We start from the raw sequence: 12,376 nt of genomic DNA on the forward strand, positions 1-12,376 counted from the left end.
CAATTAGTGAAGTAGATGTCTAACGCCGTGGTCTCAAGTGCAGTTGGGCGCCATTTCTCAGGAACAACTGCCTTGTCGCACACAGCTACAATTGAAGTCTAGAAGTTTACATACACTTAGGTTGGAATCATTAAAACTCGTTTTTCAACCACTTCACAAATTTATTGGAAACAAACTATAGTTTTGGCAAGTCGGTTAGGACATTTACTTTGTGCATGACTGTCACGCCCTGACCTTACTTATCTTTGTTTTCTTTATTATTTTGGTAAGGTCAGGGTGTGACAAGGGTGGTTGGTTTAGTTTTTGTAATGTTATCTGTGTTTTTGTCCTGTCTAGGGTTTTTGTATATCTATGGGGTTTTAGTATGTCTAGGTATATGTAGGTTTATGGTGGCCTGAATTGGTTCCCAATCAGAGGCAGCTGTTTATCGTTGTCTCTGATTGGGGATCCTATTTAGGTTGCCATTTTCCATTTTGGTTTTGTGGGTTTTGTGGGTTATTGTCTATGTGTAGTTGCATGTCAGCACTCGGTTTATCATAGCGGCACGTCCGGTTTGTTAGTTTGTTTAAGTGTTCTTTGTTAATTAAAGAAGAATGTATTCTTATCACACTGCGCCTTGGTCCCATCATTACGACGAACGTGACAGAATAACCGACCAAACCAGGAACAAGCAGCGTGAAAAGGAGGAACAGCGCTGGAGTTAATGGGGAAATGGACCTGGGAGGAGATATTACCATTGGAGCAGGACCCTGGACACAGCCGGGGAGTATCGCCGCCTCCTAAGGAGGAGTTAGAGGCAGTGAAAGTGGAACTTGGTAGAGGTGAGTGCAGCGATACTACGAGGATAAATACAGAAGAATAGAAGAACAGGCTATTCTAGCCCGGTGCGCTTTATTCCAGCTCCTCACATTTTCCGGGCTAGAATGGTTACTGTCGTCCCAACGGATGCTCTGGACATATTGAGCCAGCTCTATTTTCTGGATCTCCAATGCGTCTCCACGGTCCAGTTGTGGCAGAATGGACTCCAGCCCATGATGGCACCAGTAGGCTAGTTGATGAAGGGATTGATGCTGTATTGCTGGAGCCAGGATAATGACACCAAAAATCAGTGCTCGTATGAGCTGAAGCCAGGGTCGCATACAAAAAATGTAATAGTGAAAATATGTGTGCCTCCTCCCCGCACTCGCCCTGAGGTGTGTGTCACCAGCCTAGTACCACCAGTGCCAACACCACGCATCAGGCTTCCTGTGCGCCTCCAGAGCCCAGTACGCCCTGTTCCTCCTCCCCGCACTCGCCCTGCGGTGCGTGTCACCAGCCTGGTACTACCAGTGCCAACATCACGCACCAGGCCTACAGTGCGCCTCCAGGGTCCAGTACGCCCTATTCCTGCTAACCCCGCACTCGCCCTGAGGTGCGTATCCCCAGCCCGGTACCACCAGTGCCACATTTCGGGAGTCCCGGCACCACGCACCAGGCCTCCAGTGCGCCTCCAGGGTCCAGTACGCCTTGTTCCTGCTCCTCGTACTCGCCCTGAGGTGCGTGTCCCCAGCCTGGTCCAACCGCCAGTGCCCGCACCACGCACCAGGCCTATAGTGTGCTCGGAAGTCCAGAGCGTCCGGCGACAGTACCCAGTCCAGAGCGTCCGGCGACAGTGCCCAGTCCAGAGCGTGCGGCGACAGGGTGTTACAATACCTTGCACAGACGAGGCAGCATTAATGAAAGGGTGTTGTGCCCAGTCCAGATAAAAGGCTGGGGCTTGCGGCAATGCCACCTGGCGATCAGTACCCAGTCCAGAGCGTTTCCGGCGACAGTTCGAATGAGAATGGCTTCAGACCGGAACCTCCAACGACAGGCCACAGTCCGGAACCTCCAACGACGGGCCACAGTCCGGAACCTCCAACGACGAGCCACAGTCCGGGGACTCCAACGAGGGTCCACAGTCCGGGGCCTCCAGCGACAGTCCCCAGTCCAGGGTCTCCAGCGATGGTCCCCAGTCCAGAAAATCCGGCGATGATCCACGCAGCGATCCTCCTCCTCTTCTTGGGTCCCAAGCCCGGGGCCTACGGTGAGGATCCGCAGTCCAGAGCATCCAACGATGATCCACGGGTCAGTGATACAAGAGCAGACTCAGTGTAAAGAATGGGGGCGGCGTCAGAACCAGAGCCGCCACCGGGGTTAGATGCTCACCCAGACCCTCCCATATAGGTTTGCGGCTGGGAGTCCGCACCTTTGAGAGATGAGGGGGTGGAACTGTCACGCCCTGACCTCAGTTATCTTTTTTTCTTTATTCTTTTGGTTAGGTCAGGGTGTGACAAGGGTGGTTTGTTAAGTTTTGTAATGTCTAGGTGTTTTTGTCCTGTCTAGGGCTTTTGTATATCTATGGGGTTTTAGTATGTCTAGGTATATGTAGGTTTATGGTGGCCTGAATTGGTTCCCAATCAGAGGCAGCTGTTTATCGTTGTCTCTGATTGGGGATCCTATTTAGGTTGCCATTTTCCATTTTGGTTTTGTGGGTTATTGTCTGTGTAGTTGCATGTCAGCACTCGCTGTATCATAGCGTCACGTTCGTTTTGTTATTTTGTTCGTTTGTTTAAACTCGACGATAGGAACACTGTAGACAATTTTCAGCAAGTTGCAAACAAGAAATACAGAAATAAAAACTTTTCCATAAAAAAGGTCTAAATTATGTTTGATGCACTCTGTAAGTGAATTTTTTTGCAGAACTGTTTAAACTAGATGATAGGAAATCTGATGACAATTTTCAGGAAGTTGCAAACAAGAAATACAGAAATAAAAACTTTTCCATAAAAAAGGTCTAAATCATGTTTGATGCATTCTGTGAGTGAATTGTTTTTGCAGAACTGTTTAAACCAGATGATAGGAACACTGTGGACAAAGATAGTACTTTTTGGAGAAATGTCTGATGAAACAAAAATAGAACGGTTTGGTCATAATGACCATCGTTATGTTTGGAGGGAAAAGGGGGAGGCTTGCAAGTCGAAAAGCACCATCCCAACCGTGAAGCATGGGGGTGGCAGCATTATGTTGTGGGGGTGCTTTGCTGCAGGAGGGACTGGTGCACTTCACAAAGTAGATGGCATCATGAGGCATGACATTTATGTGGATACATTGAAGCAACATCTCAAGACATCAGTCAGGAAGTTAAATCTTGGTTGCAAATGGATCTTCCAAATGGACAATGACCCCAAGCATACTTTCAAAGTTGTGGCAAAACTGCATGTTTCCCTATACCCCAGCTGAGTGCCATGCACGAGGGGGGAGGGATGGTCTCGGGCTCCAGGGTGGTAACCATGGGGCTATAGCGGCGAGACAGGGCATCCGGCTTGACATTTTTGGACCCCGGCTGGTAAAAGAGGGAAAAGTTGAACCGGGTATACAGCAGGGCCCATCTCGCTTGCCTGGAGTTGAGGCACTTGGTCGTGCGGAGATACACCATGTTTTTGTGGTCGGTCCACAGAATGAACGGATGTTCCGCCCCTTCCAGCCAGTGCCTCCATTCCTCCAACACCATCTTCAACATGAGAAGCTCCCAATTCCCCACATGGTAGATCCGGTCTGTGCATTGAAGCGGTGGGAGAAGAAGGCGCAGGGATGCAGCTTAAGGTCCATGGCAGAACATTGTGACAGGACAGCCCCCACTCCGACATCCGAAGCATTGGCCTCCACCACAAACTGACGAGAAGGGTCAGAATGAACCAAGATAGGGGCTGTGGTGAAGTGGTGTTTGAGGTCCCGGAATACCCTGTCAGCTGCAGAGGACCATGTAAACGGAACCTTGGTAGAGGTGAGTGCAGACAGGGGGGAAGCCAGGGTGCTCTAACCCCGGATTAAACGGCAATAAAAGTTGGTTTGCCCCAGGAAACATTGTAGCTGCACTCTGGACGTAGACTGAGGCCAATCCACCACTGCTCTCACCTTCCCGGGATACATCTGGACACTCCCAGCAGAGATGATGTAACCCAGAAAGGGGTGGTTCTTAACAGTATGTCATTGAGTTCCCAGTAGTCAATGCACGGGCGCAGGGTCTTGTCCTTTTTCTCCATGAAGAATAACCCTGTGCTGGCGGGAGAGGAAGAGGGACGGATAAATCCTGTAGCTAGGGAGTCCCCAATGTAGGTGTCCATAGCCTTGGTCTCCGGTCCCAACAGAGAGTACAGGCACCCCCGGGGCGGCTTGGTGCTAGGGAGAAGGTCAATCCCGCAGTCATAGGGGCGGTGAGGCGGAAGCAAAGTGGCCTGGGCCTTGCTAAACACCTCCCGAAAGTCCTGGTACTCTGCGAGGATAGCAGAGGGGTCCGAGGCACCTTCCGAGCCCTCAGGATGATGTCCCAGGGCAGGTTGCACAGACTTCAGACAATAGGTGTGGCAGAATGGACTCCAGCCCATGATGGCACCAGTAGGCTAGTTGATGAAGGGATTGTATTGCTGGAGCCAGGATAATCCAAAAATCATTGGAATCTGAGGAGACTTGATGAGCAGAAATGTAATAGTCTCTCCGTGATTCCCTGACACCAGTAGGTTGATGGGAGTGGTATTATGAGTGACCCGGCCTATAGAGTGCTCGTCCAGTGCTCTAACATCCATGGGAATGGAGAGGGGCTGAGTGGGGATGTTCAGCTCGGAAGCCAGGGTCGCATACAAAAAGCTCTCATCAGCCCCAGAGTCAATGAGGACCCAAAGAGATTTAGACTGGTTTCTCCACAGCAGAATAGCATGAAAATGAGTGTGAGCAAGGGAAGCAGAAAAGTTCTCCATATGGCCCACCAGAGTTCTCGCTCCTACTGGTGAGCCTGGTCTTTTAAAGGACAAGAGGACTCAAAATGACCAAGACTCCCACAATACAGACAACCATTCGTGTGTATCCTGTATTGCCGTTCTGCTAGTGACAGCCCAGCTCTGCCTAGTCGCATAGGCTCGGGAAGCGCCAACTCTCGGTGGAGGTCGGGAAGCCGTGGGTTCTCTCAGCAACGGGACCGTCGGGGACTTCCGGGATGACTCGGAGGCAATGTGGAATCCCTGTACTGGCGAGCGAAATCGAATTTCCTCTCCCTCCGTCGTTCCCGCAATCGCCCATCGATACAGATGGTCAATGCGATGAGGGAATTGAGATCCGTCGGTAACTCCTGAGCAGCAAGCTCGTCTTTGACCTCCTCTGAGATGCGGTGCAGGAACATATCGAACAGTGCTTCCTGGTTCCAAGCAGTCTCCGCTGCCAACGTGCAGAAATCCACCGCATAGTCTGCCACATTTCGGGAGTCCTGCCGAAGCTGGATTAGCTTCTGCAGAACGGGGCATCAAAAACCTTCTTCACCTCTCCCACGAACCCCTCCAGACTAACGCATATGTCCGGCTGTTGTTCCCATACAGCAGTAGCCCAGGTGAGAGCCCTCCCGGACATAAGCGTGATGAGGTAGGCTATCTTGGAGTGATCCGAGGGGAAGGAAGAGGGCTGAAGTTCGAAGATGAGGGCACACTGAGCTAGAAACCCCCAACAGGTGCTCGGCTCTCCAGTAAAGCATTCCGGGGTAGGTAAGCTGGGCTCCCAAGAAGGTGGAGTGACCAATGAGACAACGCTACTAACAGCTGAGTTACTGAGGGGCTGTGGGGTTACCACAGTGGTAGGCTGCCTCACAGACAACCCGCGGAATTGCTCCAGAAAAATGTCCAACGCCTGGTCATGGCGTTCAGCCAACGTTTGGACCCCTCCATGATGCCACCAAGCAATTCCTCGTGCCTACCGATGGTGGCTCCTTGGGAGGAGATGGCATTGTGCAGCTGGCCGGGTCTGCTGGGTCAGTCATGGCCAGTTTGTACTATCACATTTTAAGGTAAGACCCAGATGCAGACTACGTCAAAGTAATAACAGTTTACTACTCCAACAGGAGCAGGCATAAGACAGGTCAAGGGCAGACAGGGCTCAGTAATCCAGATAGGGGGGGCAAAGGTAAAGGACGCCAGGCAGGCTAAGGGTCAGCGCAGGCAGAAATGGTCAACACCAGGAAAACTATAAAACAGGAACAATCGCGAGAGAGGAACAGAGGGAAACATGCTGGTAGGCTTGAAGAAACAAAACGAACTGGCAACAGACAAACAGAGAACACAGGTATAAATACACAGGGGATAATGTGGAAGATGGGCGACACCTGGAGGGGAGTGGAGACAGTCACAAGTACAGGTGAAACAGATCAGGGTGTTACAATACCTTGCACAGACGAGGCAGCATTAATGAAAGGGTGTTGAGTCCTATTGGCTCCATGGAATACCACATGTTGTCATCATCGGATAGCTTTCGTCTGGGGCGTAGATAAAAGGCTGGGGCTTGTTCTGGTCATTTAGAGAGATATTTTTCTAGCAATGCCACCTGGCAGAGCACTTTCCCTATCTTTTTATACGTGCAGCCCCGACTATTGTCTCTTTCCATTGGATTTTTGTGGTTCTTGGTTTCTTCAGTGAAACTCAGTGTTGCGTATCTCAATCCATTTTTGTCCTCTTTTATTACGAATGAGAATGGCTTCAGTTTGCGATTTCCTTTGTTGCCTCTTCGGCCAAAGTGCAAATTTAAATCAAACCACACCTTATTCAGTAATCGTCTAGGGGTGGCGGGGCTCAAGGCTTCGGACTCGCAGAGGATTATTAGGTCCTCCTGTGACTGTGTTATACCTGGGTGGTGGTCGGTTCTGTCCCTGTCCTCCCTTCTCAGCTGTTTTATGATACCAGCAAAGACATTGTTTGCGTTTAGGAACTCAATATCTCTCATCAGGCACCAAGACTGGCTCAGTGGAGGCTCATTTAAGGAGCGGTGTAGGACAGCCGCCGTCCAGCGAAGCAGGTGATTCCATATCGGTCTCTTTCAGCAGTCCATGCGGTGGCGTAGAAACTCTGGAGAATATTACCCATCTTCTGTTTTAAAACATTTGCCAGACCGATGTTTATCCACTTTTCTGACAGCCATTCCAGAAAGCATTTCGCTGCCTAATTGGTTTGTCTTGATGTAGCTTTTTAATTGATCTCCTTTTCTATGTCGTCTATAGCAGCACTAGTGATTTCTGCATGTCTAACGTTAAGGCCATGCTCAGGTTGCTGGTCCACTTGCTCTTCTTCTTGTTTAATTGATTTCATATCCTCCTCCTCTTCTTGTTGGCATCATTCTTCATAGTGGTTAAAACAAATAAAAAGTAACATTAAAATCATCCATGACGACTTACAGGTGTTAAGACTAGTAGTTCTAAAAGTAGTAGTGGTAGTGGGTTGCTAGGTAACGACGTAAACGATGCCACTTTATATGAACGTGGCCATGTGCATGTTGTCTCATTTATCATCGGCAGGAGAGGCTTTAACAACATGTTTTTCTACATTCCTTGATGTAGTCATGCCCATAGATGGTCATTGGCGCCTCCCTGTGTGTATAATTGGCTACAATGCACAGAATTACATATACAATTTAGAATTGATAGGATCACTGTGCTATAATGCAACAAAGGTTGGCAATACTGTAATATTCAAAGGTAACTTAATAACTATAGTTAATTTAATTGTCCTCCTGTCCACTGAGCTGAGGGCTTTTGATTCACCAGCCTGTAACCATTGACCTGTAGACCTACTGTTTGTGGCATGCACACAAAAGCATTCACACAATTAAATATTTTCGTCAAAACATCATACATTTTTGTTGCATGGATTAACATTTCATTATAATTCTCATTATTCAAAGTTTCTAACAATTATAGTAGCCTGGGCTAAACATGACAGCACATTGCATACAGGATAACAGTATGATGCATAATAACCCAAAAGAGAGATGAGTTTACTGAAGAGAAACAATTCTTCCCTGTATGGAATCTAAATATTTGTCAAACAAACTATAAATTCAACAAGTGCTTTTCAACTGGTTTCTTCTGGTACAGAGGCTGTAGCTGTACTGGTCTCTGTTGGTACAGAGGATTTACCTATACTTCCCTATGTAGTAGACAGAGTATCTGAGCTACTCTCTATTGGTGTTCATGCTGTATCTGTGGTGTCTACTGGTCTGGAGGGTGCACCTGAACTATAGTTTACTGGAGTAGATAATGTACCTACATGCTGTGGCTCTGAGACCAGCTGACAATCCTGGACTGCTTCTATCAGGAGTGTCTGTACTGTCTGACACTGAGCTAGTGGGTCTCCTCAGACCTGATAGGTCAAGTGTTCCTCTCTCTCTGTCTACCAGACTACTGCTCCTCTGGGTTTCCATTGTCTTTACTACATTTCCTTGTCCTACGCCCATCTGATAGCAATGTGAGTGTCTTGTAGAGGTTGGTCTTAGTGAAACACGTGTTGAGGGATTGTGGGAGTATGTTGTTGTTTTAGGAAAAGTTGGGGCTTGATGTATGGAAATTTGGGTTGGACGTGTTTGTTTCTGAGAAGTTAGGTTCTTTCACCTACTTTCTCTCTGACGCTCGATCTTCATCCCTTCTCTGAGGGGTTGGTGGAGACCTCTGACCGTCAGTCTGGCTGTCGTGTGTGGCTCCCTTGGTCCTCTGACCCTGGCTCCACCTCAGAGTGGATGTCCTCCTGTTGATGGGAATAACTTTCCTCTTTTCTATATCCCTCTTCTTCCTTCCCTTCTTCCTGTGTTTTCTATTCTTCCTCCTCTCCCTCTGCTTTCCCTCTTCCTCTCCAACTCTTCTACCTTCTTCCTCATCCTCGCCATGTCATCTTCCCTTGTTCTCTCACTCGGTCTCTCCATCTCCCCCTGTCTCTGCATCAAAACCTCTGACCCTTGCCTCATGTGACTCCTGGTCAGATCCATTCCCATAATCCTCTGTCCCCCACAGTGTTTCCTGATTGTGGTTCAGGCTGTATCCATCGCTGGTATGTGACATCCGAGAGGGCTTTGGAAGGGGTGAGATGAGTCTGTGACATGTCCTTCTCCTGTCTCTTGCTCTCTTCCTTCACTTCCTTTTCTCTTTCCCCCTCTCTGTTTCTAGATACCTTAGTCAGTGTCCTCACCTGAGAGCAGGCTATTACTCTCAACATCACCTGTGTTATCAATAGATCCTGCCTCATATAGTAACGCCTGCTTCTCTTCCTCACACTCTCTAGTTATCACAGCCTTGCTGGTGTGGGAAATCTGGTTATACTTAACAATAAGACCTGAGGGGGTGTGGTATATTCACAAGATACCACAAACCCCCGAGGTGACTTATTTCTGTTATAAACTGGTTACCAACGTAATTAGAGCAGTAAAAATACAAGTTTTGTCATACCCGTGGTATACGGTCTGATATAGCACGGCTTTTAGCCAATCAGCATGCAGTTCTTTGTCCTGCTCTGGATATCATTCAACATATCACACTTTCTCTTTCTTACTTTCAAAATCTGAATATTTTGTTGACCTGGAATCATTCTTTGATCCTGAGATAGCTAGAGATACACTTGTTGATATGAAAAAATATATTTCCATCAAACTTCAAGGATGAGACTCAAATAATAAAACATTTATGGTAATATTTACAGTAAAGACATGGACTTACCTTTGAAACACTTCCAGCAGATGAGACAGGCCTCTACACATGGATGAAGAGCCAATAGAACAGAAGCCAAGACACCAATCACAGCACCAGCTATTAGGGGGACAATGGAAACATGTAAATACAGTAACAGTTTTTATTTTTCAAGGTCAAATATTTCTTACATAAATAAATACATCACACACACACAATAGTATACACAGCACATACACTACCGTTCAAAAGTTTGCGGTCACTTAGAAATGTCCTGGTTTTCCACGAAAACATACATGAAATGAGTTGTAAAATGAATAGGAAATATAGTCAAGATGTTGAAAAGGTTATAAATAATGATTTTGAAATGTTAATTAATAGTCCTTCAAAAGTTGCTTTCGTCAAAGAATCCTCCATTTGCATCAATTACAGCCTTGCAGACCTTAGACATTCTAGTTGTCAATTTGTTGAGGTAATCTGAAGAGATTTCACCCCATGCTTCCTGAAGCACTTCCCACAAGTTGGATTGGCTTGATGGGCACTTCTTATGTACCATACGGTCAAGCTGCTCCCACAACAGCTCAACAGGGTTGAGATACGGTGACTGTGCTGGCCACTCCATTATAGACAGAATACCAGCTGACTGCTTCTTCCTTAAATAGTTCTTGCATAGTTTGGAGCTGTGTTTTGGGTCATTGTCCTGTTGTCGGATAAATTTTACCCTGTACAAATCTCCCACTTTAACACCACCAAAAGCACCCCCAGACCATCACATTGACTTCACCATGCTTGACAGGTGGCGTCAAGACCTCCTCCAGCATATGTTCATATTTTTCTGCGTCTCACAAATGTTCTTCTTTGTGATCCGAACACCTCAAACTTAGATTTGTCAGTCCATGACACTTTTTTACAATTTTCCTCTGTCCAGTGTCTGTGTTATTTAGCCCATCTTGTTTCTGGACATTTTGAGCCTGTAATCAAACCCACAAATACTGATGCTCCAGATACTCAACTAGTCTAAAGAAGTCCAGTTTTATTGCTTCTTTAATCAGACCAAAAGTTTTCAGCTGTGCTAACATAATTGCAAAAGGGTTTTCTAATGATCAATTAGACTTTTAAAATTATAAACTTGGATGAGCTAACACAACGTGCCATTGGAACACAGGAGTGATAGTTGCTGATAAAGGGCCTCTGTACACCTATGTAGATATTCCATTAAAAATGAGCCGTTCCCAGCTACAATAGTCATTTACAACATTAACAATGTGTACACTGTATTTCTGGTCAATTTGGGGCAGCAGTGTAGCCTAGTGGTTAGAGTGTTGGACTAGTAACCAAAAGGTTTCAAGATCAAATCCCTGAGCTGACAAGGTACAAATCTGTCATGCTACCCCTAAACAAGGCACTGTTCCTAGGCTGTCATTGAAAATACGAATTTGTTCTTAACTGACTTGCCTAGTAAAAAAAATAGAAAAATTGTGCTTGTCTTTCAAAAACAAGGGCATTTCTAAGTGACCCCATTTTTAAGTGGAAAAATAATATTTTACATGTTGATTGCCATAGTTGGATGTCGACTATGTCAAATCAAAATCAAAAATCAAATCAAACTTTATTTGTCACATGCGCCGAATACAACAAGTGTAGACTTTACTGTGAAATGCCCTTACAAGCCCTTAACCAACAGTGTAGTTCAAGAAGAAAAAAATATTTACCAAGTAGGCTAAAATAAAAAAGTAATAATAAACGTAACACAATAAGAATTACAATAACAAGGCTATATACAGGGGGCACCGGTACCTAGTCAGTGTGCGGGGGTACAGGCTAGTTGTGGTGATCTGTACATGTAGGTGGGGGCGAAGTGACTATGCATAGGTGACAAACAAACAGCGAGTAGCAGCAGTGTACTAAAGGGAGGGGTGGTCAATGTAAATTGTCCAGTGGCGATTTTCTGAATTATTCAGCAGTCTTATGGCTTGGGGGTAGAAGCTGTCGATGAGCCTTTTGGTCCTAGACTTGGCACTCCGGTACCGCTTGCCGTGCGGTAGCAGAGAAAACAGTCTTTAACTTGGGTGACTGGAGTCTCTGACAATTGTATGGCCTTTCCTCTGACACTGCCTAGTATAGGTCCTGGATGGCAGGAAGCTTGGCCCCAGTGATGTACTGGGCCGTTCGCACTACCCTCTGTAGCGCCTTACGGTCAGATGCAGAGCAGTTGCCATACCAGGCGGTGATGCAGCTAGTCAGGATGCTTCGATGGTGCAGCTGTAGAACCCTTTGAGGATCTCAGGACCCATGCCAAATCTTTTCAGTCTCCTGAGGGGAAAAAGGTTGTGTCGTGCCCTCTTCACAACTGTCTTGGTATGTTTGGACCATGATAGTTCGTTAGTGATGTGGACACCAAGGAAGTTGATACTCTCGACTCACTCCACTACAGCCCGGTCGATGTTAATGGGTGCCTGTTCAGCCCGCCTTTTCCTGTAGTCCACGATCAGCTCATTTGTCTTGCTCACATTGAGGGAGAGGTTGTTGTCCTAGCACCATACTGCCAGTTCCCTGACCTCCTCCCTACAGGCCGTCTTGTCGGTGATCAGGCCTACCACTGTTGTGTCGTCAGCAAACTTAATGATGGTGTTGGAGTCGTGTTTGGCCACGCAGTCGTGGGTGAACAGGGAATACAGGAGGGGCCGAAGTACCCACCCCTGAGGGGCCCCAGTGTTAAGGATCAGCGTGGCAGACGTGTTGCTGCGTAGTCTTACCACCTGGGGGCGGCCCGTCAAGAAGTTTAGGATCCAGTTACAGATGGAGGTGTTTCGTCCCTGAGTCCTTAGCTTAGTGATGAGCTTTGTGGGCACTATGGTGTTGAACGCTGAGCTG

The sequence above is a fragment of the Oncorhynchus tshawytscha genome, linkage group LG07 (genome assembly GCF_018296145.1).
Source record: "Oncorhynchus tshawytscha isolate Ot180627B linkage group LG07, Otsh_v2.0, whole genome shotgun sequence".
Classification (NCBI taxonomy): domain Eukaryota; kingdom Metazoa; phylum Chordata; class Actinopteri; order Salmoniformes; family Salmonidae; genus Oncorhynchus; species Oncorhynchus tshawytscha.